This window comes from Peromyscus eremicus, chromosome 9 (genome assembly GCF_949786415.1).
Source record: "Peromyscus eremicus chromosome 9, PerEre_H2_v1, whole genome shotgun sequence".
NCBI lineage: Eukaryota > Metazoa > Chordata > Mammalia > Rodentia > Cricetidae > Peromyscus > Peromyscus eremicus.
In genome coordinates this window covers 78,648,584-78,673,178 of record NC_081425.1, presented here as the reverse complement: position 1 = coordinate 78,673,178, position 24,595 = coordinate 78,648,584, and the positions used below count along the sequence as shown (strand labels likewise).

At 46.4% G+C, this 24,595-nt stretch overlaps 1 protein-coding gene across 1 annotated transcript in view; it reads right to left on the bottom strand.

The window, feature by feature from the left end:
* Window positions 1-24,595, bottom strand: part of Kat6b (lysine acetyltransferase 6B) — a 212,897-nt gene that overhangs the window by 187,829 nt on the left and 473 nt on the right. The window contains exon 2 of the mRNA XM_059273847.1: window positions 17,971-18,056. The gene's annotated coding sequence lies outside the window, so the exon portion shown is untranslated. The remainder of the gene's footprint in view (window positions 1-17,970; window positions 18,057-24,595) is intronic.

Below are 24,595 nucleotides of genomic sequence, written 5' to 3'. Positions count from 1 at the left end.
TGCCTCCGGCCACCCCGGTCCCCGGCTAACCTCGCCCGCAGCCCGGCCAATCGCTTGCTGCCCTTTGTTGCTGCAGCCCGGGTCTCCCCGCTGCCTTCCTCAGCCTCCGCCTCGTCCTTTGCCAGCCGCCCGGGTCCGCAGCGCCGCGCTCCCCCCGCCCGGGACCCACCGCCGCCGCCTCCTTCTCCTCCTCCGCCTCCTCCTCCTCGGCTCCGGGCTGCAGCGCACAGAGCCCGAGGCAGCGCCGCCCAGCCCCGCTCCCCCCGCGCCGCCCGCTAGCCCGCCTGGCCCGGCCGGGGGCGCAGCCCGGACCCCGCCCGCCCCAGTCTCCGCCCCGGGGGTACCTGCCTCCGCCCCGGGGGGCTCCGCTCACAGCCCTCGGGGGAGGGCGGGGATACCGGTGTCCTCGAGAGGATGGGGACGCCTGGGCCGTTTTGGGGCGGGGAGTGTGTCCGCCAGGTCTGGGACTGAGGTGCGGTCTTCTCAAACGCGCCCCCCTCCCGCCGCCGTGGACCCCAAACTTCGTCCTTCTCCCGGGCTTCGTACCCTCGGGCGACCGCGGCAGTTTTGGGGTGGGGGATGCCTCAGGAGCTGTGTCTACCCTGATCGGGAGGAAGAGGGAGCAGTGACATTCAGCGACTGCGGACAGGCATCCTCGGGTGGGAGTGGGGATGTCAGACTCCGGCTGGAGAGGAAAGCTGCCCCTCAGGATGCCCTCTCCCGGCCTGCGAGGGGCTGGCGAGCTCGGAGCTGCGTTCTGGGTGCTTCCTGGACTGTGCAGCTGGATGGCAGAGGGGCAGGGGGTTGGGCGAGGGGGGGGGAACCGCTGGGGGGCCCCTTTCCTCGTCTCTACCCTGCGCTGCAAGGAAGGCTAATGGTGAAGTTTGGTTTTCCAGGCTTCCCCTGGGCCCCCGGAGTTCCTGAGGCCCATACGAGGGAGGCTGGGGGATCCTCTGGCCGCCCAGGCAAGGCTACTCTAAAACTGCCCACACGCCTCGCAGCGCCCTCCGGACTCTGAAAAAAAAAAAAAAAAAAAAAACGTCCCTGGCTCTTCCCAGAGTTGGGTGGGATGCTGGTAAGGGATACTTAAGAGTATGAGAAAGGTAGGCTTGAGAAAAGGCTCCTACACACTTTGAACACTGTTCCCCTTCCCAGGCCACTGGGGAGACTGGACACCTATGGCCCTGAGAAAGCCAAGTTTCCCGCGTGCTGGCCTGGGTGGAAAAACCACCTGTTGCCTGAAGTTCTGTCCTTGAATCAGGATGTTCTTGGGGGCCCTGGTAAGGAGATGTAGGATGTCAAGGAGTAGGAATTCCAGTTTCTCTGCCCTGACTGACTCACATCTCCATACCACTGACAACCACGGCAGCAGAGTCTTCCACTCCCCATTAGAAACTACTGAACAACTATGTAGGTACTTTGTTAGAACAGCTTATCTCGGTTCTTATCTCAGACACAGCAGGCAGCAGCAGCCCTGTCACATGCAGGCCTTAATACACAAAGGCTGCTCTGGTGGAGGAGCTTCCCCTGCTTCTGTGCTTCTTGCCAGCAAGGTGAGGAAGAAGCCAAGACAAAGGGCACCGGAGTTGAATCAAAGATAAAACCAGAGAGAGGGGGAGCAGAAGAGTTGTAACAGTACACTCAGAACTGTCACCAGATCCATTATAAACCTCTTTTATAGGTGTTTTATTACTGGGTTGTTAGTTTTTAAAACACAAACCTCTTTAGATTAAATCTGGGCACTCTCAGGTTCAGCCCAGGGAAACAAGACACAAGGCAAGCTCAGACACTGATTGGCTCGGCTATTTTTGAGTTACATTACTGATAAAGCAAACCCCGGGTTGAGTTTTGCAAGTCGCTCCCTGGCTGTTTCATTGAGGATCTTTAATAATTTGCTCAAGGAGAGTTTTTACAATCCATTAGTTCATAACTCAGTCTAGTTCATTTACATTATTTCAAAGAGAGGTCATTTACAAAGTGTGCTTTTCTTTTTTCTTTAATAATGCAACTGCTGGGAATTTTATTCTCCAAGAAGTTACAAAGTAAATTTAAGGATGCTGGTAGAGTCTTTAGTCTTTCTGTTTTGCTTTGTTGTTTTTCTGATAGTCTGCCCAGATGCACTTTAAGTTACATCTTGATCCCTTGGGATGACATTTATTTACTTTTTGAGACAGGACAAGGTCTTGCTCTGTAGACCAGTCGGCCTCAAACTCACAGCAGTCCTCCTACCCAGTCTCCCAAGTGATAGAATTACAGATAGTGAACCACCACACCCAGCCCTGGACCACATTTTATCTAAAGCAATAAAATAAACCATGTGTTAAATACAAGGTTTAAAACTCCAGATCTCTATACTCAAACCACGTATGTTAAAAGATGCAACTAAAACCAGTAAAAGTCCACATTTGAGAAGCTTTCATTCCCACCGCCACCCAAAAAAGAAGTCCTAATGAAGGCTTAGAGTTGTGACAGTGCTGGGGATGGACTGCAGGGCCTTGCACTCACTGTGCACAATAATTTCCAGAGCATCACAGCAAACAGGCTCTTTAAAGAAATGGGCTGGGGGAGGCAGGGGCAGATGGGTCTCTGTGAGACCAGCCTAGTCTACAGCAAGTTCTAGGACAGCTAAGGCTACACAAAGAAGCCCTCTCAAAAGAAGAAAGAAATGGGCTGGGGGGGGGGGGGCTCATCAGTAGAGAACTTGTTTAAAGCTCTGGGTTCAAGCCTCAGCCACTCCAAGAGCAAGAGAGAGGGGGTGAAAAAAATAGGTCAATGTTTGCCTAGATTTGTGCTCAGGAGCTAGCAAACTTAGAAAACAGAAATATATTTTAATTTCTGTTCCTAAGAAAATTCTCCAGTGGGTGTGGCAAGGGAATCCAGCTTTCCCACTGATCTTCCCCTGGAGGGTTACTTGTCCTTTGACAAATCTGCCTCTTCAGATAAGTGGGACTGAGAGGATAACAGAGAAGCAGCCAGAGATATTTAGTGCTTACTCTTAAACCTCTTTCTTATCTGTGGTATCTCAAGTTTCTGCTGAGAGAAATAGCTCAATTAACAAGTTCACCTAGGAACAGCTAGAATTGAAAAGTAAGCATGGTACGCATTCTGCAAGATTAGGAACCAAGCAGCTTGTCTCACCCATCCCCCACCACCCTAAAACAGCTACCCTCCGCCAGAACTACTGACAGCTATTTGTGCTGTTCAGTGCAGGCTACAGATCACTGGAATCAGAATGATCTGGGATGACTCCCAGATAGCATCCTTTGCCCAACCCAGGTTCTGATTCAGTAGCTCTGGAATGGGCTCCCAAATCTAGTTAGCTCCAGACTTGTCTTGAAATTCTCAATCTTTGAGAACTGCTAGCCTAAGCTGAATTTTCCCCCCTCAACAAAAACAATTCCATGAATGTCTTAGCCAGAATCAGGACTGGGATGATTCCGTGTTGTGACCTGTGTGTCCTTGAGGCTTAACAAGGACATGCACAGTTGGTGGGGAGGGAGCCTAAGGGGACCACAAGGTTTTCATCTCTGGGGCTTGTTTACTGCTCTGAGACAAGTCAGACAGCTAGATAGGTACCACAGACACAGTCACCCTGATGTGGAGGAAACTGGGGGAGGAAGCAGCAGGAAGAGACCCTGTACTTGTCTGTCCAGGCCCAGCCCATGATGAGTTCTATGTTCCTTCAGTTAAGCCCTTAAAAAGCATTAGTCGGCCGGGCGGTGGTGGCGCACGCCTTTAATCCCAGCACTCGGGAGGCAGAGCCAGGCGGATCTCTGTGAGTTCGAGGCCAGCCTGGACTACCAAGTGAGTTCCAGGAAAGGCGCAAAGCTACACAGAGAAACCCTGTCTCGAAAGACCAAAAAAAAAAAAAAAAAAGGCATTAGTCTATACCACCACCCTTCCAGCTACCAAATGGTATCCTCTCGTGAGGCTAATTGGAAATGGGTGCCCACAGGGTTACAATGTCTGATTTCAATGGTCACAGGCAGAAGAGGCGATCAGTCAATCATTAAACTATTTAATAAAGATCAGTCAGTCATTATTTAGTAAACTCTGAAAGGTACAGCCCAAGTTACTTCAGATGATATCATACCATACTTCATGTGCCTTCCTGCTTTTTGGTTGATTGGTTGGTTGGTTTTAGTTTTTTTAAGGCAGGCTAGCCTAGAACTCTGTGCATCTCCCTCTAGCTGACCTCTAAATTCGAATGTCTCTTCCTGCCTCAGCCCCAGGTTCTGGAGTCATAAACTTGCCTTACCACACCTAAAAAAGCTTTCATACTTTTTCCATGCGTTCTGGATCAAGTCCGAAACCAAGGCCTGCCAATGAGACAATGGAGGACTCTACCCAACACACCTCTGCGAGTGACCGGCTCCCTTGTTCCCTATGCAGGGTCCTCACTCCCCACCTCATCTGACAGAGACCTTGAAGGATTCTTCCACGTCTAGGCTGAGCCGCTGCTTCCTCTGTCAAGTTTTCCTGGCCTATCCCTGCTCTATAGTGAGTTAGTGTTTATTGAAGGGCCAAATAAATAAAAGCACTTACCCAGTCCTGTGGACAGTTTTCCTAATTCGTCTTCCTACTGTACGGACCACCAGCCTGCTCATGTGCCTGACTGCTCTCACCTACAGAGGTGTCCAGCCTGCTCATGTGCCTGACTACCTTCACCCTACAGAGGTGTCCTCCTGAAGCACCAGTCACAGCTGTGATTCATCTGAGGAGTGTGTCACGCCCAACCTTTGCCCTAGGTCTCACCTAAGGCTAATTCAATTAGAGTATCTGGGGGTAGAGTCAGTTATTCCATCAGTTTTTTGTTTGGTTTTTTTTTTGGCTGTGTGTGTGTGTGTGTGTGTGTGTGTGTGTGTGTGTGTGTGTGTGTTTTGGGGGGTTTTTTGTTTTGCTTTTGTCTTTTTCAAGGCAGTTTCTCTGTGTAGCCTTGGCTGTCCTGTAACTTGCTCTGTAGACCAGGCTGGCCTGTAACTCCCAATTTGACAGCCCCTGCCTCCCAAGAATTAAAGGCGTTCACCAGCACTACTGGCAGGGGGAAGGAGGTTTATTAGGGGGAGGTGGGACTGGAAAGATGATCTCAGCAGTTAAAAGAACTTGCTGTTCTTGCCGAGGACCCACGTTCATTTTCTAGTATCCATGTCAGGCATAGCCACCTTGAACTCCAGTTCCAAAGAATCCAACTCTCTCTTCTGGCCTCTGTCGGTACCTGTGTTCATGTGATGTATATACATATATATACCACATAAAACTGTTTTAGTGTAAATAAGACTGGGCCTCACATAACCCAGGCTGGCCTCAAATTTGCTGCATTCAGTCTAACTTCTGAACCTTCTCCTGTCACCTCTTAAGTGCTGTGATTGCAGGTGTGCACCCCCATGCCACGTGTATTTGGTACTGGGGGAATGAACTCAGGGTTTCAGACTTGCTAGGCAAGTACTCTACCAAACTAAGCCCCCACTCCACATCAGCATCTCTTCAAAACATCCTGTGCAGTCAGGTTGGAAAATACTGACCCTGCAAGACAGGAAGATGTCTCTGCATCTAGTGAAATTCTGAGGGGAGGAGGGTGCAGGGATACTGTGGAACTGACTAATGGTTGCTGAAGAGAAGTTGTTAGGCATGCTTTTGTTTTCATTAAGACTCAAAGGTGAGAAGGCCTTTACCTGTCTAAAAAGTCTCCCCAGTTTCTAGCATCTAGAAAAGACACTACCAAAGGTATCTATCAAGACACTGATTTAGTATGTCTTCCCAATGTTGTGTCTATTTAAGGAAGTGTCAAACTATATACCTCAAGTAGCCTTGAACTCATGACTTACCCTGCATCCATCTGTCTTTTTTTTTTTTTTTTTTTGGAGTTGAGGATCGAACCCAGGGCCTTGTGCTAGCTATGCAAGCGTTCTACCACTGAGCTAAATCCCCAACCCCTCCATCTGTCTTACAAGTGCTGAGTTTTACCAAGTTGTCCAGGCAGGAATTGAGTTTGTGATCCTGTAGCTTCAGTTTCCCAAGTAGCTAGTAGTACTGACTGTGTTGCCAGGTCCCATCTATAAGGATATTTATTTAGGGAGGAAAGGTCTCATGTAGCTGAGACTGACCTCTAACTCTGCTATATAGCCAAGGATAATCTTGAACTTCTGATCCTCTGTCACAGAATGCTGAGATTGGTGGGTGGCAGGCCTGTGCCACCCTAGTTTATGCTAGTTATGGAACCTGGGGCTTGGTACATACTGGGTAAGCACCCTGCTAACTTTACTACATCCTAGTCTCCCTCTCTCCATCCCTCCCTCCTTCCTTTCTCTCCTTTTTTCTTATTTTGTTTTTCATTTCCAAGTCAGCAGAATCATCTCTCTTAGAGTCAGGCTACAAGATCAGAATCTATTTAGGAATCACAGGGCTAAAGGTAATGAAATGTATATCAAGCTCAAACTAGCCAGTAGTCTACAATCCGGTGTGCTTGTCGAATTGAAAATGTCAACACAGAAGGAACATGTCCAGGGGTCAGTAGCAAAGGAATGTGAAGAACACTAAATTAAGAGTAGAACAGAAGCTAGCGCCTGCCTTTGGTCCCAGCACTCTGAAGGCAGGTGCAAGTGGATCTCTGTGAGTTCGAGGCTAGCCTGGTCTATGTAGTGAGTAGACAGCCAGAGCTACATAGAGAGACCCTATCTTTTTTTAATTTTTCCAGACAGGGTTTCTCTGTATAAGTCTTAGCTGGCCTGGATCTCGCTTTGTAGACCAGGCTGGCCTCAAACTCACTGAGATCCTCCTGCTTCTGCCTCCCAAGTGCTGGGATTAAAGGTGTGCACCACCACTGCCCGGCCCTATCTCATTTTTAACCCTCTTTGCCACCAACTAACTTATATTCTTGAACAAACTGTTGAGTAACTTTGGTTTTTACTTATTTGTGTGTGTGTGTGTGTGTGTGTTTTTCTATGTGTGTGTGTTCACTTTTAAAATTTATTATTTTTATTTTAATTTAAAACCTTTTAAATTATTTACTTATTTTTTTGTATGAGTCTTTTGCCTGCATTTATGTATGTTCACCTGTGGAGATCAGAAGGCATTGGATCCCTGGATGGAGTTTGGGATGGTTGTGACCCATTATGTGTATACTGGAACTGAATCCAAGTCCTCTGCAAAAGCAAGAAGTACTCTTTCTCTGTAGCTTTCAAGCCTGTCCCAGAACTCACTCTGTAGACCAGGCTGGCCTCGAGATCCACCTGCCTCTGCCTCATGAGTGCTGGGATTAAAGGTGTGCACCACCGCCACCCGGCACAAGAAGTACTAAACACTAAGCTATCTCCCCAAATTTAATTTTTTAAATTTTATTATTTCTTTCTTTTATTATTTCTTTCCTTTCTTCCTTCCTTCCTTTCCTTCCTTCCTTCCTTCCTTTGTACTTCCTTCTTTCTTTTGTTTCCAAGACAGGGTTTCTCTGTATAGTCCTGGCTGTTCTGGAACTTACTCTGTAGACAGACTGGCCTCAAACTCAGAGATCCGCCTGCCTCTACCTCCCAAGTGCTAGGATTAAAAGTGTGCACCACCACTGCCTGGCTAGTCAATGTTTTTAAACACCTAACGTGTTAGCAGCTGACCAACGGTTGTGTTCTAGTCATATATGCAAGGCACATGCCTATAACTTGGGAGGCAGAGGCAGGACAATCAATATGTGTGCCTCTGTGGGTACCTGCATGCATGTACTCATGCTCTCACACACAAATAAAAATATTTTTATTTTTTACCCCAGGACAGTCAGGGCTATGCAGAGAAACCCTGTCTTGAAAAAAAAAAAAAAGACTAATAAACACATACAACTTAGAATAGGTAGTTTTAGAAGTATTACTTTACAGTACTTAAAAATGCATTCAAACATTCATATATTCAGTGAACACTTACATAAAACATTGTATAGGAAACCTTCAAGCTTATCAGGTTTGCTGTCCAGTATTTATTTGAAAAATAGCTTAGATTTTTATTTTACCAACCAAGCTGGCTGGTGGTGGTGGTTCCCTCATAGAATTCCAACAGCACAAGGCTGAAATGCTATCAGGCAAAGCGGATGACAGTTCAAGACAATCCGGGTGAGTTCAGGCCAACCTTCACTAAGAAAAAGATCCTCGATGGAGTTTCCATTCTTTCCTTTGGGTGTGGTATTGGGGATTGAACCTAGGACCTCTATCAGCTGAGCTCTATCTCCACTCCCTGCAGAATTCCGTGTCTAAGCTTGTTAAATGAAGCTGAAGTATGTCTTCCTACAAGCAATCTCTTGCTTCTACTATCAAGAGAATTGTCAAGTTAGCAGCATGGCTCAACAATCTCATCCTATTGGCCTTCCTTGGGATGGAACTTGAAAGGTGAACTTCCAACCTGAAGTTCAGTGCTGAACTTGCTGAATTGAATGATGCTTGCTTGGCTGCATGGGTATTGTGTGGCTGGGAAGGAAAGCTTAGAGCCCATGTCCGCAATTATGTTGAGAAAATAGGATACTTCCAGATAGAGTGATTAGGATACATGCAAATTGTCTGAGAAGGCCGGCCTCTAACTCAACAGCTGTGTGTAGACAACAGAATAGTAGAACGTTTAGTAGATTTTATACGTAAAGAACTTGTAAAAATCAATTATTTTGTTTCTTAGTGTTTTCAGATTGGTGCTTATACTGTAGCACAGTCTGGCCTCCAACACAAGACACTCTTTTTGCCTCAAGCTTCCGAGTTTTGGGATTACAAGCATGAGCTACTAACAACCCCAGTTTCAAGAACTTTCTTGATTAAGTTTATTCATTTATCTAGCAAATACTTATAAAGCATGTACCATATGCTAGGAACTGCGCTAATCTGAGGGTATATTGCTGTTCACATAAGACTTACTGCCTCACAGAAAATGAGTTTTGTTTTTTTTTAAGATTTATTTGTATTTTTTATGCATGAATGTTTTGTCTAAATTTGTGTAATGTACTGAATTCATGCCTGGTCCCGGCAGAGGCCAGAAGAGGGCACTCAATTCCCTGAAACTGGAACTACAGATAGTTGTGAGCCACCATGTGGGTACCAGGAACTAAACCCAGATCCTCTGCAAAAGCAGCAAGTGCTCCTAACCACTGCTCCACCTCTCCAGCCCTAAATTATTGTTATTATTATTTTTTGCTTTGCCTTTGTTTGTTTTTGAGACAGAATTCTTTCTCTATGTAGCCCTGACTGTCCTAGAACATGCTCTATAGACCAGGCTAGCTTGCAACTCAGAGATCCATCTGCCTCTGCCTCCCAAGTGCTGGGATTAAGGGCGTGCGCCATCACCACCCAGTTATTGTTATTGGTTATAAAGATATGTTTTTTTAATTATGTTTATGTGTGTGAGAGTATGTGCATAAAAGTACAGGTGTTTGTGAAGGCCAGAAGAGGGCATCTGATCTCCAGCTGGAGTTATAGTTGGGTGTGAGCCTCCCATTTTAATGCTGGGAATTGAACTCTGGTCTTCCATAAGAGCAATACACGCCTTTAATCCCAGCACTCTGGAGGCAGAGCCAGGCAGATCTCTGTGAGTTCAAGGCCAGCCTGGGCTACCAAGTGAGTTCCAAGAAAGGCTCAAAGCTACACAGGGAAACCCTGTCTCCAAAACCAAACACAAAAACAAAAACAAAAAAAAGAGCAATACACAACACACTCTTAACCACTGAGCCATTTCTCCAGCTCGCAGGGTTTTTTATTTTCATTTTTTCAGTGGTACTGGGAATTGAAAGTAGGACCTCATAACATGCTAGGCAAGTATCTTACTATTGAACTATGTTCCAAGCCCTTTTTTACTCTTTATTTTTATTTCTTATTATTGTTGTCATATTTACTTTTTGTTTTTGAGACAAGGTCTCAAAATGAGACAAGGTCTATGCTGGCCTTGAACTCACTCTGACATTTTGATCCTTTTGCCTCAGCACCCCAAGTAACTGGGATTATAGTTTTTGTACCACCAGGCCTGGTTAAGACTCATGCCTATCATCTCAGCACTTGATAGGCAGTAGATCTCTGAATTTGAGACTAGCCTGGTCTACATATTGAGTTCCAGGCCAGCTAGAGCTACTCAGCAAGACCTTTTCTGAAATTTTATATATATATCTGCCTGGCTCTGCCTCCCGAGTGCTGGGATTAAAGGCGTGTATTGCTCTTATGGAAGACCAGAGTTCAATTCCCAGCATTAAAATGGGAGGCTCACACCCAACTATAACTCCAGCTGGAGATCAGATGCCCTCTTCTGGCCTTCACAAACACCTGTACTTTCATGCACATACTCTCACACACATAAACATAATTAAAAAAAACATATCTTTATAACCAATAACAATAACTGGGTGGTGATGATATATATGTTGGGCCTGAGAATATTGCTCAGCCACTAAAGGCTAAAGCTCATAACCAAAAGGACAAAAATATCTAAATGTTATATATAATATATATATGCTTATTGCTATTTTTCTCCTATGGTATAAATGTATACTGTGGTCATCTCACCTTTTCCCTTTGAGATCCAGAGCAACACATCTTGAACAGCTCCTGTCTATTCCAGTTATTCTAGTCCCCCTTCTGGAGTTTGCTGCCTATTAGTCTGCTTCGTGTGCCTCACCTTGGTGGGTGATAGGACTTGGTGAACCTAGTAATTGGAACTGAGATCATATGCCATATATACAGTGATTGTCCTTAGTAAAGGGTCTGTAATAATACCTGCTTTGCTTCCTGAATCAGTACTGACAACTTGAACTCAATACCAAATCCAGATTACCTGTAGCCTGTAGTGTGGTATCCCCAATTCTTCTCTGTACACCCTCATGTATCAAAGCTTTCCTTTTCATTAGAGGTCAGGACATGGGATCAATTCCTACTGGTGATGAAAATCAGAAGTGGTGCATCTTATCTCTGGAGTCAAGAGTTTAAAAACCAGGGTGCGGTAACACACACACACACACACACACACACACACACACACACACACACACCTATAATCCCAGCACTTGGAAGACTGAAACAGGAGGGTTGTAAAGAAGCCAGGCCAGGCTGGTTACACAGTGAGAAAAAGTGGGGCTGGGAAGATGTCTCCATGGATAAGAGCGCTTACTATGCAAGCATGAGGATCTACACCCTTGGGCAAACAGTTGGCATGGCAGTAGGCACCTGACCCACAGCACGGTGGGAGTGGAGACAGGAGGATCCCTGGGCCTGCTAGCCACCAGCCTGGCTCCTGGTCCAATGAGAGCAATAGAAAAGACACTCAACATCCTCCTCTGGTCTCCGAGGGCACACGCTGCACACACCTGTGCATACGCCACACACATATACACTTCCGTGATATCGCACAGACTCACACAAATAAGAAAGAACTAGAGTCATTCTCCATTCCCTCTTTACCTTCAGTAACATCTCAGAAACCAGAGGCTCCCCAGGATGAGCCACAAGTTGGCCTAACTCTGTTTAGACTGGACTCCTGAGCAATGGATACAGGTGATTCCTTCCCCAGCTCTGACCTGCTGAGAGACTAAACTTCGATGCATCCAACTAAATGATAATGAAGTTTATCTAATGCAACATGTAGTGTTGTTCAACATATCCCTAAATGCAGGGCTTCACAAAACAAACATCGCCCCCCTACCCCACTTTGTTGTTGTTGTTGTTGTTGTTTTTTTTTTTTTTGGTTTTTCAAGACAGGATTTCTCTGTGTAGCTTTGTGCCTTTCCTGGAACTCACTTGGTAGCCCAGGCTGGCCTCGAACTCAGAGATCCACCTGGCTCTGCCTCCCGAGTGCTGGGATTAAAGGCGTGCGCCACCACCGCCCGGCTGTTGTTTTTTTGGATACAGGGTTTCTCAGTGTAACAAACCTTGGATGTCCTGGATCTCACTTTGTAAAACAGGCTGGCCTTGAATTTACAGACATTTACCAGCCTCTGCCATCCCGTGTGCTGGGATTAAAGGTGTGTACTACCTCCCAGGTCATAAAGACACATTTTTGTCCTGCCATCTGCCCTGTGAGGAAGCTGAATTCAGTGTCATCTTGATCTCAGACTTCCAATCACCTAGAAAGCAAAAGACTTACATTTCTATCTTTACAAACGGCAGTAGCAGTGTTTTTTTTCCAGGCTGGTCTCAGACCAGCCTCAGCCTCCTGATATGCCATTCTGTTCAGCCTAGTCCCATGCATTTTGTCCTGGCACCACAAAATGAACTACCACAGAAACTGGCTTACTAACTAACCTCACAATAATGTGTTTGCTCCTCACTGTAAATGAAGTTTTCGGAAATGTGGATGGTGCTTGGGAATAGGACTGCATCTCAAGGGAATGGGAAAGAAATTCTGCCTTGATCTGTTCAAAACTCTCTTGGCAGCTTCTTGGTCTAGTCTGGGAGCTCTAAGGAATGGCTAATGACCTAGGAGCTGATTTACACCATGGCTAAGAGAAGCACAATTTATTCTTGTCAATTAAAGGAGTTGGGGGAATGACGTTGGCATGGTATTGTGCAATTCTGTGGCTCCACTCAAAACCTCTGAGGACAAACAGTGTGAGAACTTGGGCTGCTGAAGTGGACTCCAGGAGCACGTTTGCTGAACATGGCTTTAAAGTGTCTGGTCTAACAATGTTGTTAATAATAGCTAACACTCATGGAGTGCTTACAAAGCTAAGTGATTTCCCTGAACTGGCTCATTTGATCCTGGCGACAATCTAGTTTAAATACTGCTATTAGCCCCTGTTTTACAGACAAGGAAACTGTGACCCTGAGCTGCTGAGTACTTGGTGGGAGGTCAGGATTCCCAGGCAGGCTCTTCACTGTTACATTCTGTTTGCCCCCCCTCCCCCAAGAGGCTGAACTACTGCACGACCAGGCCTGAAGCCATTCCTCCATAAGGGTGGCCTTCCCTGGTGTTTAGGAGTCCAGACCTGCACTGCTGGAGCAGCATTATTGACAGCTACATTATTGACAGCTACATGATCTCACTACACCACAGGCCATCAGTGGAAGAGGAAACTCCCCAGGAAAACACAAAGATGGGCGGCCAGGGAAGGTGAGGTGACACTAGGGATAAAAGGAAGGAGTCCTGACACTTAATGGATGACAGTAACCAAGACTGCCATAGGCCAGGCCGTGGATAGGCCTATGACAGACAGACACCAATGCATGCACACGCACCAACTGCACGGACTGTCCTTGGCCTTGCACTTAATAGAAGAATGAGTTCACACAGAGGGTGGAGTGAGCAAGGACAGGACTGCTGTACCCTGGGCAGTGGCAGCTGCTGGAGTAGGGCCTCCTCTGAGGCAACAGCAAAGTACCTTGCCTGCCATGCACCCTCCCCCGTCATCCATTGCCATCCCCAGCCACCAAGCAGCCCATGCTCTCTCTGTGCCTTTGTCGTTCTCTATTCCACAGTGCCAGCTAAGTCACTCAGCTGTCACAATGAGGCCTTGAGCTGCAGGATACAAAATAACTCCTGGGAGACCTCCCGAGACCAGAGGCTGGAAGGCTGAAGGCCTGTCTTTCTGGTGCCCAGAGAGCACCAGCTGCATCTCCCAAGTTGCTAAATTAGCAGAACTGTTGTTTTTCTTTTAATTTTTGTGTGAATTCAAGAATAGGTGGCGGATGTCTTGGCAGCATGTGAATGAGACCCTTACTGAAAGAATTCACCTAGCTAAAGGACGGCTGTCAGGCACCCAAAACTCCCAAGGAAAGCAGGCTTTGCTCCAGCCTCCTGCTCACCCTCCCAGGCAGGAATCAGCCTCCCTTCCCCGGATACCTCACCAAGCAAGGGCCTGCAGAGGAGGCAGGGAAGGCAAGGCCAAAGGTTCTACAAACCGATAGACTTGCTTCTGGCAAGGCTCCTAGTTTGCAGGCCGACATTATCACCAGCCTGGCTCAGAAAACGGACTGTGGAGCAGAAGAGTCACTCCAAGGATGGTGACCCAGACCTCTGTTACTCTTGTAGAAGGAATACAAAGATGGGGTGCATATGGGTGGCTTTTGTTTAAACATCACTTTCAACCCTCCTTGATGCTCCATACAGAGCACCCAGGGCTCTCAAGGGCAGTGTGCCAGGTGAAAACCTGGGAGCTTCAGCACCCTTCGGGGCTTCGCTGCTGACTTTGTTTGCAGGAGCCTGTGTCTGTGAGACAAGCTATGAGCGGAAGAAGTGACATGTTTGTTTGTGAGACAGGGTTTCAGATAGCCCAAGCAAGCCTTGAACTTGCTATGTTGCTTAGGATAACCATGATCCTCCTGCCTCAATCTTCCAAGTGCTAGGATTACAGGTATATGCCTGTGTGTGTGTGTGTGTGTGTGTGTGTGTGTGTGTGTGTGTGTACAGGAGCTCAAGAGTGCTTGCTCATGCATGTTACCATGACACGTAGGGGTCAAGGGACAATGCATGGCTTGATTTTTGCCTACCATTTGGGTCCCAAGATCTAACTGGGATCACTAGGCTTGGAGGGTGGCAAGCATCTTTACTTGCTGAGCCATCTGGCTAGCCCATATGTTACATTTTTTAGCAGTATTTTGTTTTTTGATTTTTCATATATATCCCAGATATGGTTGAGCACACCTGTAGTCCCAGCTGCTGTGAGGCTGAGGCAAGATGATCACTTGAGTATAGAAGTTCAAGGCCAATCTGGGTAACATATAATAGACCCTGCCCCCTCTCAAAATAAATCATTAAATTCAGCTGAACACAGTACAACGTGAACAGGTTCTCAAAAGGAGTAAAACCTAATACACATACAAAGTGTTGCAATCACTAGGTATTGAATACGTAGTAATCGTGAGTCCTTTTCTCCTTTCTAGATTAATAAAATAAAAATATTGTCAGCCGGGCGGTGGTGGCGCACGCCTTTAATCCCAGCACTCGGGAGGCAGAGGCAGGCGGATCTCTGTGAGTTCGAGGCCAGCCTGGTCTACAGAGCGAGTTCCAGGAAAGGCGCAAAGCTACACAGAGAAACCCTGTCTCGAAAAACAAAAACAAAACAAAACAAAAAAAAATATTGTCAATCCTTTTTTAAAAAACATATCTTCAGAAATGAGTATAATTGAATTACAAACTCTACTATCAGTTGTTTTTGTTTGTTTGTTTGTTTGGTTGGTTGGTTGGTTGGTTGGTTTTTCAAGACAGGGTTTCTCTGTGTAGTTTTGGAGCCTCTCCTGGCTCTTGCTCTGTAGCCCAGGCTGGCCTCTGAACTCACAGAGATCCGCCTGGCTCTGCCTCCTGAGTGCTGGGATTAAAGGCCGGCACCACCACTGCCCAGCTAGTATGTCTTTTTAAAGTGTCTTTTGACTTGAGAGATGGCTCAGTGAGTTCATTGGTTGTTCTTCCACAGGACCTGGGTTCAATTCCCAACACCCAGCTCACACCAGTTCCAGGGCTTCTGACACCCTCCTACAGACATACTTGTAGGCAAAACACTGATGAACATAAAATAAAAATAAATTATATTTAAAATGTATTTTGATATAGAGGCCAGCTGTAAAGCCTATGCTGTACTTGAACTCACTGTCCTTCTGCCTCAATCTGCTGAGTGCTGCTACTATAAACCTGTACCACCCACCTGACTGACACATTTACATTTTCAAAGCTGTGGTCAATTCGTCCAGCACTGAGGTGGTTCCAATACTCCGCACTCAGAGATGGAAGCCAGCCAGTTGCCACGGCTTCCTCTACGCAATCAGCCTTTGGTTCTCGGCCGCAGGGAAGAGCTGTCCCATCAAAAGTCAATTTGCATTCCTTTGACTAAGAGTCTGGGTGTTCCTTTTCATATGTTTAAAAGCCATTTGTATTTCCTTTTCATTGAACTCTGTACTTAAGTACCCTTGGCCTTTATTCCTAACGTTTTTCATTTTGTTTTAACCTCAACTGAGTCATTCAGTGAACAAATACGAAGATGTTTCTCCTGTTTATCATTGGTCTTCTGACTTTATTTTTTTATTTGCCATTGATTTTTTGTTTTTGGTTTGTTTGTTTGTTTGTTTTCACTTTGTAGCTCCTGTCCTGTAACTCACTCTGTAGACCAGGCTGGCATCAAACTCACAGATCCGCCTGCTTCTGCCTCCCAAGGGCTGGGATTAAAGGCTTGTGCCACCACTGCCCGGCTGCCATTAATTTTTTAAAATGTATTTTATTATTATTTTTGTTTTGGGATAGCGCCTTTCTCTGTAGCCCTGCCTGGCTGTCCTGGAATTCACTATATTGACCAGGCTGGTCCCAAAACTCAGAGGTCCCCCTGCCTCTGCCTCCCGAGTGCTGGAATTAAAGTTTGCATACCTCCATGACCACCTTATTATTACCTTTTTTGAGACAATGCTGACTGGTCTAGAACTCTATGTTGTTGATCACAGAGATCCACCTGCCTATGCTGGGATTAAAGTTACTTGGCTGCCATTTTGGGGGAAAGGGGGTGTGAAGGTAACACAGACCCCATCTTAGGTTAGGACCACCATCTTAGACCACCTGCTGTACTCAGTTCCAGGAAGGACCTCAGGAATGTGCCATGACAACTCGAACGGATACAGGAAAACGGATACAGGGCAGTATGCTCCTGCAGACATTGTGTCTGCGGTTTATGGCCCTTGAAGATCTCTAGATAATCCTGCTGAGCGGCCCAGATAATCCTGCCCAACAAGTTGTGGTTCCCCGCCAAAAAGTCCAACCCAATAGTTTCAAACGTGGTTTCGCGCCGCCGAAAGTCTAGACCAATAGTTTTTAAAAAATCACCTTGCCACATATCCCTTCTACCCAATCCCAAATTGCCAAAGCATGTAATTCCCGGCTTGCAGTTTTTCTCTATAAAAACTCTCTACCCCTGGGCCTGCAGCCACTGCCACATTTCTCACCATCTGCCTGGTGGTGGCCCAGGTTAGAACCTGACAATAAAAGGACCCTTATGTACTTGCATTGGAAACCTGCTCCTTGGTGGTCTCTGCGGGTTTTTTTGTGAAATGGTACAACAGGGGCATTTCAACACAGGGTTTTTCTATGTAACAGCTCTGGCCATCCATCCTAGAACTCAATTTGTGACTAGGCTGGCCTCGAACTCACAGAGATACACCTGCCTCTGCCTCTCAAGTACTGGGATTAAAGGGCTACGGTTAGGGTTTTTTTAATCAAAGAAAATTTAGGTCGGGTATGGTGGCTCGTGTCTATAATAATAGCACTTGCAAAGTAGAAGTAGGAAGGTCAAGAGGGCAAGGTCAGGGACTGGAGAAATGGCTCACAGTTAATATCAGTATTGCTTCTGCCAAGGACCCAGAGTTCAGTTCCTAGAACCCCCTCCCAGGTGGCTCAAAACCACCAGGAGCTCCAGACATCTGACGCCACTGACCTCCTAAGGCACCTGCCCACACGTACATACTCATCTAGATACACAGAGACACATAATTTAAAGATACAAATAAATTCAAGGTCAGGTAAGGTTAGCTAGCAAGTTTGATGCCAGTCTGGTCAGTGAATGACCCTGTCCCCCCAAATAAAGCAAGAAAGAAAATTAAAAAATTAAATTAAAAATACATACTGCCTGGGTGTGGGTTAATTGCCATTTCTGTTGCTATGTATGACAAACTGCACTGTTGAAGTCCATTGATTCATCATTTCCTCTGAGCTCCTTCCTGGGAGGCCAGGGCCGTGGTTATCCAGTTCACCACCTGAACCCTATGGAGGCAGTGAAGAGATCCCTTTCGGGGCTCTCACTCTGCTTAAGTGGCAGCACTGGGGAGCGCCTCAGAAAGCTGCACTGCACACACCGAGAAAGAAAGCTGGCTGGGTCTCTACCAGCTTTGTTCAGCGGTGACAAAACGGAGAGAAAATTCTCAAGCCCTTACTCCAGCTCAGGGCAGCAGTCTTGGCAGCCAAGGACAGATAAATAGAGGCAGGTTCATCCCAACCTCTGCCCACAGATAAATCGACTTCCCAGCCCCAGACTCATCAATGTCCCTGCAGGGTCACACTCACTGAGTTCCAGCGTCCCCTGGCCCGGAGCTGCTCCAGAAGCCTCTTGTCTTCCAAGGGGACTCGGGAGGAAAATGAAGGTTCTTTTTCTGACAGGAAAGAACAGGACGGCCCAGACTGTGTTATGCAAATGTTAATCCAAGGACCCTACACCTGGAGGAACCAAGGGGGAGAAAAAAAAAGGTGGAGAGGAATCCCAAGGTTATCTGAAGCTCTAACCCTGGGGCAGGCCAACTGAGCTCCTGGGCCGCCCCCTTCCTATGTGGTCCGTCCCTACCCTTCACCCCACCCCCACTCGTATGCTGCCTGGGGCGCATATATTGCTCATTGGCCGTGGACAAATTTGGGCAGAAGTACAAAGTGAACTTTGTTACCTCAGACTGATTTCATTTTGGCGCTTGGCCATAGGTGTCATCATCTAAGACTAAGACGCACATTCTAAAAGCTAAGACCATCCATGTGTCTGTCACTCAGGATCTCTAAGAGCAAGGGACACAGGTATGGGACAAGGAGGGTGGTATTCAGGCAGTGACTACTGCTTTTCTTGCCTGACTAGCCCTCTCCCCAGAGTCCGAGCGAGTGAGTCACTCTAACCTGTCACTCCATCAAGGTCACCTTCAGCCACTTTATGGGTTTTAGGAGACCCTGACTCAAAAACAAACAAACAAAAACAAAACAGTAAAACCAAAGGCCTTTTTAATTTTCTATCCAAAGAATGCCTGTGATATAGGACATAGGGCAGTTGCGAAAGCACTTAGACCACCTATCCACTCCTTAGCAAGCCTCCCACTGCTGTGTTGTCCCACAGTCCCTATATCGCCCTCCGCCATGTGTAATGAACTAATTGAGAGCAATTTGAAGACTTTTACCCCCCAAATAGGTCCATCTTCCACTAACATTAGGGACAGCCTCTTAAATGATCATATAGTTATCAAATTCAGAAAACTTAACATTGTTAAATTGCTGTCATCTAACCTGGAATTCATATTCAAACATCACCCATTGTCCCAATGAAGGCTTTTATAGCCTTTCCTTTCCTAGACCAGGAGCAACCCTAGATCTGCTGTTGCATTTGACTGTCTTAATCTCTTCCAGCTCAGGAGAATGCCTCAGCCTTTCCCGAGGACTGATGTTTGTAGGAATTTCACAGCTGATTTGCAGAATCCCTTCTTTTGGATCTGCGCAGTGTTGCCTCAGATAAGGTTCAGGGTGTTTAGGTTTTGTTGTTGTCTCTTCCTGCGACCCCAGGGGCAACCAGGACTCTGGCCCCTCTGTCCCTCCCTATCTGCTCGCATTCATTTTCTGTCCTGTTTCCTTTTAATAAGTTACTTTTGCTGTTGTAATTATGAAAAAGCACTTGTTCCAGTGACACACACCTTTAATCCCAACACACAGGAGGCAGAGGCAGGCGAATCTCTGAGTTCAAGGCCAGCCGGGTCTACAGAGCGGGTTCTAGGACAGCCAGAGCTACACAGAGAAACCCTCTCAAAAAATAAAAATGAGAAGGGGCCCCAAAATAGCTTGACCACACAGCAGCCATAACAGACTTCGGGGCCTAGACACAGCTTCTGTGACAGGCTTACTGGCAGGTAACACCCAGATCCAGGAAAAGCCTTAAGCTGATACCACCCAGGGCTCTAACCAGGGGTGAGGAAGTACCTGACATCCCCAACATTCCAACCATTAGATAAGGTAGCCAGATGTCCTTGAGTCTAGCACACACCTATTTTTTGTTTTATAGATACCCCTAGACAATTGTCAGCCAATCAGAGTCCTGGACCCTGAAATCCCCTGACCCCAACCTCTGCTGTGATAAAAACTCTGCCCCACCTGAGTTCAGGGCTCTCTGCTCTCACAGCTGTGTCAGACAGACAGAGGGACCAAGCTCTGGAGCTTGAAATAAAGGCTCTTTGATTTTACATACGGGATTTGGTATCCGTGGTGGTCTTTTGGGGGTCACCACGATCTGGGCATAACAAGAGACAGAGAGAGAGACAGAGAGAGAGAGAGACAGACAGACAGAGAGAGGAAAGGGAAGGAAGAAAGGAAGGAAAGAAGGAAGGAAGGAAGGAAGGATACGTGTTCCATAAAAATTACCATTTTCATTTTTGTTGGTTTTGAGAAAGGGTCTCACTGTGTAGCTCTGGCTGTCTGGAACTCACTATGTAGACCAGGCTGGCCTTAATTAAAGATGTGTGCCACCATACCCAACCTGGGTTGGTTTTTAAATATGCCTTTATTTACAACTGATAGTGCTTAAGAATATATGATTTCCTAATTCAAAAGTGGGAATATGACAGCATTAGAGACAAGATGCTGTGGAAAAACTAGTCCCACTATGTGGAATACAGCAACACCCAGGCGGCCCTCAAATCAGTCTTACCATCCACAAAATAGTACCTACTTCATTGTGTGTATGTGTGTGTGTGTGTGTGTGTGTGTGTCTGTGTGTGTGTGTGTCTGTGTGTCTGTGTATTTGTGTGTTTTGAGACAAGGTCCCAAGTAGCTCAGGCTGGGCTCAAATGATATATAGCTGAGGATAGCTTTAAACTCTCTAAAGTGTTTGAGATTACAAGTGTGTACCACCATCCCCAGTGTCGTTTGGTGCTAGAGATGGAAACCATAGCTTCCTGAACGCTAGGTCAAGAATTCTACCAACTTAGCTACATCCCTAGCCTTACGGTGTTAATTTCTGGGGGTGTGTACATGTGTCTATATGTGGATATATGTCTATTTGGGTGCACTGTATATGCTAGCGTGTGTGTGTGTGTGTGTGTGTGTGTGTGTGTGTGTGTGTGTGTGTGCTTTTAAGTCCAGTGTCCTTCCTCAGGGGCCATCCACCTGGCTTTTGTGTTTGAGACAGGGCCTCTCATCTGCACGGAGCTCACTCCATAAGCTCTGCTAGGATCCGCCATCTCCTCCACACCACTCTCATTACGAGCTAAGTCCCTGAATCAGGTTGGGTTCTGGGCATCAAACTCCTTCTGCTTGCAAAGCAAGCACTTTCCAGACTAAGCTTTCTCCTCAGCACCCACAACATTAATCAATTAGACTACGAAAGGGTGCTTGCCACTGGTGACCTGACTGCTGACTAAATCCACTTAAAGGTGGGAGGAGAGAACCAATTCCATAAAATCGTCCTCTGACTGCCACATGTGCACTGTGGCATGCATGCCACCAATAATAATAATAATCCTAAGAGGAGGGAGAGGGAAGGGTCTCCACCAAGACTGTTGGGAGCATTCACAGAACATGAGAACACCCCCACACACACCTCCCCACACTCCCAGCCAGCCCCCGTACTCCAGGGGAGGGAAACCTTAGTTTATTGAAGATTCTCTGAAGGTGGCCCAGGGAGCTATGGCTCCCTAGGGAGAACTTGTGACTGTTTCTTTCTTCAGAATTAAGAAAGTACAGCACTTCTCTTGGACAGATCTGCAGCTACCTCACATGCTAAGCACTGGATTTCTGTGCTGTTTCTCTTCCTTCCAAATAACCGTGTAAAACTTGGAGGCCGGGGGTGGCATGCCTTTAACCCCAGCACTTAGGAGGCAGAGGCAGGATTTTGCTTGGTTTTTGAAACAGGTTTCATACTGTAGCCCAGATTGGCCTATAATTCATGAAGTAGCCAAGGCTGGTCTTGAACTCCTGATCTTTCTGTCTCTTTCCTCTTTGCCTGTTTTAAAAAAAAATTTTTTTTCTCAAAGGAAAAATATCTTCATAGAATAATCATCAAAAGACAAAACAAACCAGGTATAAGGGCACAGGCCTTTAATCCCAGCACTTGGGAGGCAGAAGTAGGCAGATCTCTGAGTTCAAGGCCAGTCTGGTCTACATAGTGAGTTCCATGTCAGCCAGTGCTATACACAGAGACTCTGCTTCAAAACAAGTCAAAATAGATGAACAAATAATGGGAAGAAAGGCCCAAACCACAAATAAATATGAGAAAGGTGTTCAACTTAGCTGGGAATGGACAAATGCAAATCCAAACCACAAAGCTATTTCAAGCTTGATTAAGAAGCTGTACACTGATGGTGGTATGAGCAGGACTTCCTCTCTGAACAGTTTAGTGACAGCTCCGACCGAACCTTTGAAGATGCGAATGTCCCACAGTCCAGCAATGTCTCACATCAAGAAATTCTCCCCCGGGCGTGGTGGCCTGCACCCTTAATCTCAGCAGTCAGTAGATCTCTGTTAGGTCAAAGCCAGCCTGGTCTACAGATCGAGTTCCAGGACAGCCAGGACTACACAGAGAAACCGTATCAAAAAACCAAGACAAAAAAGAAAGAAAGAAAGGAAGAAAGAAAGAAAGAAAGAAAGAAAGAAAGAAAGAAAGAAAGGAAGGAAGGAAGGAAGGAAGGAAAGAAGGAAGGAAGGAAGGAAGGAAGGAAGGAAGGAATTCTCCAAGGAACAAACACAAAACTTTCCGGGAGGCTGTGGTGCTGCTCCGAGTATGTGCTTAGCATGCATGAAGCCCTGGGTTTGATCCCCGGCGTAGGAAACATGATATTTGACTAGTTTTTTTTTTTGTTTTTTTTATTAACCCACCCTTGTTTATTATATTAAAATCAGGCAATGGTCTGACAATAAGAAGGCTGCTTACAGAATGCTGTGTTCAGTTTGATTTATGAGAAGCTAAACCGTAGAACAAAGAACTGAGACTGCTGGGAACATCAGCTGCTTTTCAGACAAGAGAATGGCTGCTTCAACAGGTGATGTTTCACATATAAGAACAGACCAGGAAAACCCCTCTGCAACACAGTGAATTGCCTTTATTCTGGTGAGCACCCACAGTTCAGCATTTAGTGGTGTTTGTTTTGTTTTTTTGAGACAGGATCTCACCATGTAGCTCTGGCTGGCCTGGAACTATGAAAACCAAGTTGGCTTCAGACTCAGAGATCCACCAGCCTCTGCTTCTGCAATGCTGGAATTAAAAGCAAGTACTACCACAGCTAGCAACATTTTGGTTGTTTTGAGATACATTTTCCTTTTTTTTTTTTTTTTTTTTTTTTTTTTGAGACAGGGTTTCTCAGTGTAGCTTTGTGACTTTCCTGGATCTTGCTCTGTAGACCAGGCTGGCCTCGAACTCACAAAGATCTGCCTGGCTCTGCCTCCCGAGTGCTGGGATTAAAGGCGTGCGCTGCCACCACCCGGCTAAGTTTTCCTTGATAGCTCAAACTGGCTTACTGCTATGTAGCTCAGGCAGGCTTCGAACTCATGATGATCCTGCTGCCTCAGTCTCCTGAAAGCTGGGATCACAGCTATAAGCTACCACACCTGCCAAAATAATATTACTAATAAGAATGGAAGTTAGGCATGGTGACTCATGTCTGTGGTCCCAGCTCCTGGAAGGCAGAAGCAAGGATATAGCTACAAGTTGAAGGCCAGCCTAGGCTAAACAGGAGATGTTTGGTTGGAACCTCCGGTTTGCCCCTGCACGATGCGGAATGTCCCATTCCTATCTCTCTCTTCCAAATGCCACTGGCTCAGAGAGTCTCTAAACAAAGGAAAAGCGCCCAGAAGCCCAGTTCCACATTCTTGGCAGCTACTGCAGCCTCCTCCCCTAAGGTGTCGGCTTTTGACCGTACTTGGGCACAAACCCAGCTTGTGGTGACATGTCATCACCCCTCTCCTACAACCTATAAAGTCTCCCTGCTTTCGTTTGTGGGTGCGACTTGTGCAGCCTCGATCTCTGGGACTGGAGAACTGCCCCGGGAGTTGCTTTGCTCAAATAAACTTGTTGTTATACTTTTTCAATTTGGCTTGATCTGCCTTACTGTGTCAGCAAAGAAACCTAGGATATCCAGGGCTACACAGAGAAACCCTGTCTCAAATATACCCCCCCCAAAGAAAAGGCTAAGAATCAAAACCATGTTATCCTATACCATGTCATAGAGGGTATTTATGATGGGGCATCTACATGAAGTTTAAGATGTCAGACAGTGTTGCATCTTGTTTAGACACACACTTTGTATTGTAAAAGCACAAATCCATCAGGGCATGGTAAATTTCAAATGTAAGACAATAACTACCTCTTGTGTGCAGGCTTGGGTAGGATGGATTACACTGTCATACTTTGTCTCTAAAAACTTGATCCAGGCTAAGGATGTAGCTCAGTTGATACGGTGCCTAGCAGACAGGAAACTCTGTTCTGTTTCAGGCAATGCACAAACCAGGCTTGGTGGCACAAGCCTGTAATCTTACTACTTGGGAGGTGGAGACAGGCAGATCATTTTCATGGTTGAATAATATTCCAACAAGATGATATTACCATTTGTCTATCTGTGCTTCTCTTGGTGGCTGTCTGGATTCTTTCCCCTTTGGGGCCATTATGAATAATGCTGCCCTGACAATGTTGTGTGACAGCAGTTCCTGGGGAGATGTGCACAAAGATCTCCTCACCCCAGATAGGTGTGACCAAAGTCCAACTTAGTCATTGTCATTGTCAAATTCAAGGTCATTGTCAGCTACACAGCAAGTTCCAGGCCAGCCTGGGATACATAAGACCCTGTCTCAACAACGAAAATTGGCCTGGTGGAGTGGTGCATGTCTTTAATCCCAGCACTCAGGAGGTAGAAGCAGGTGACAGACAGACAGACAGATAGATCAAACAAATCTGGAAAGAGCT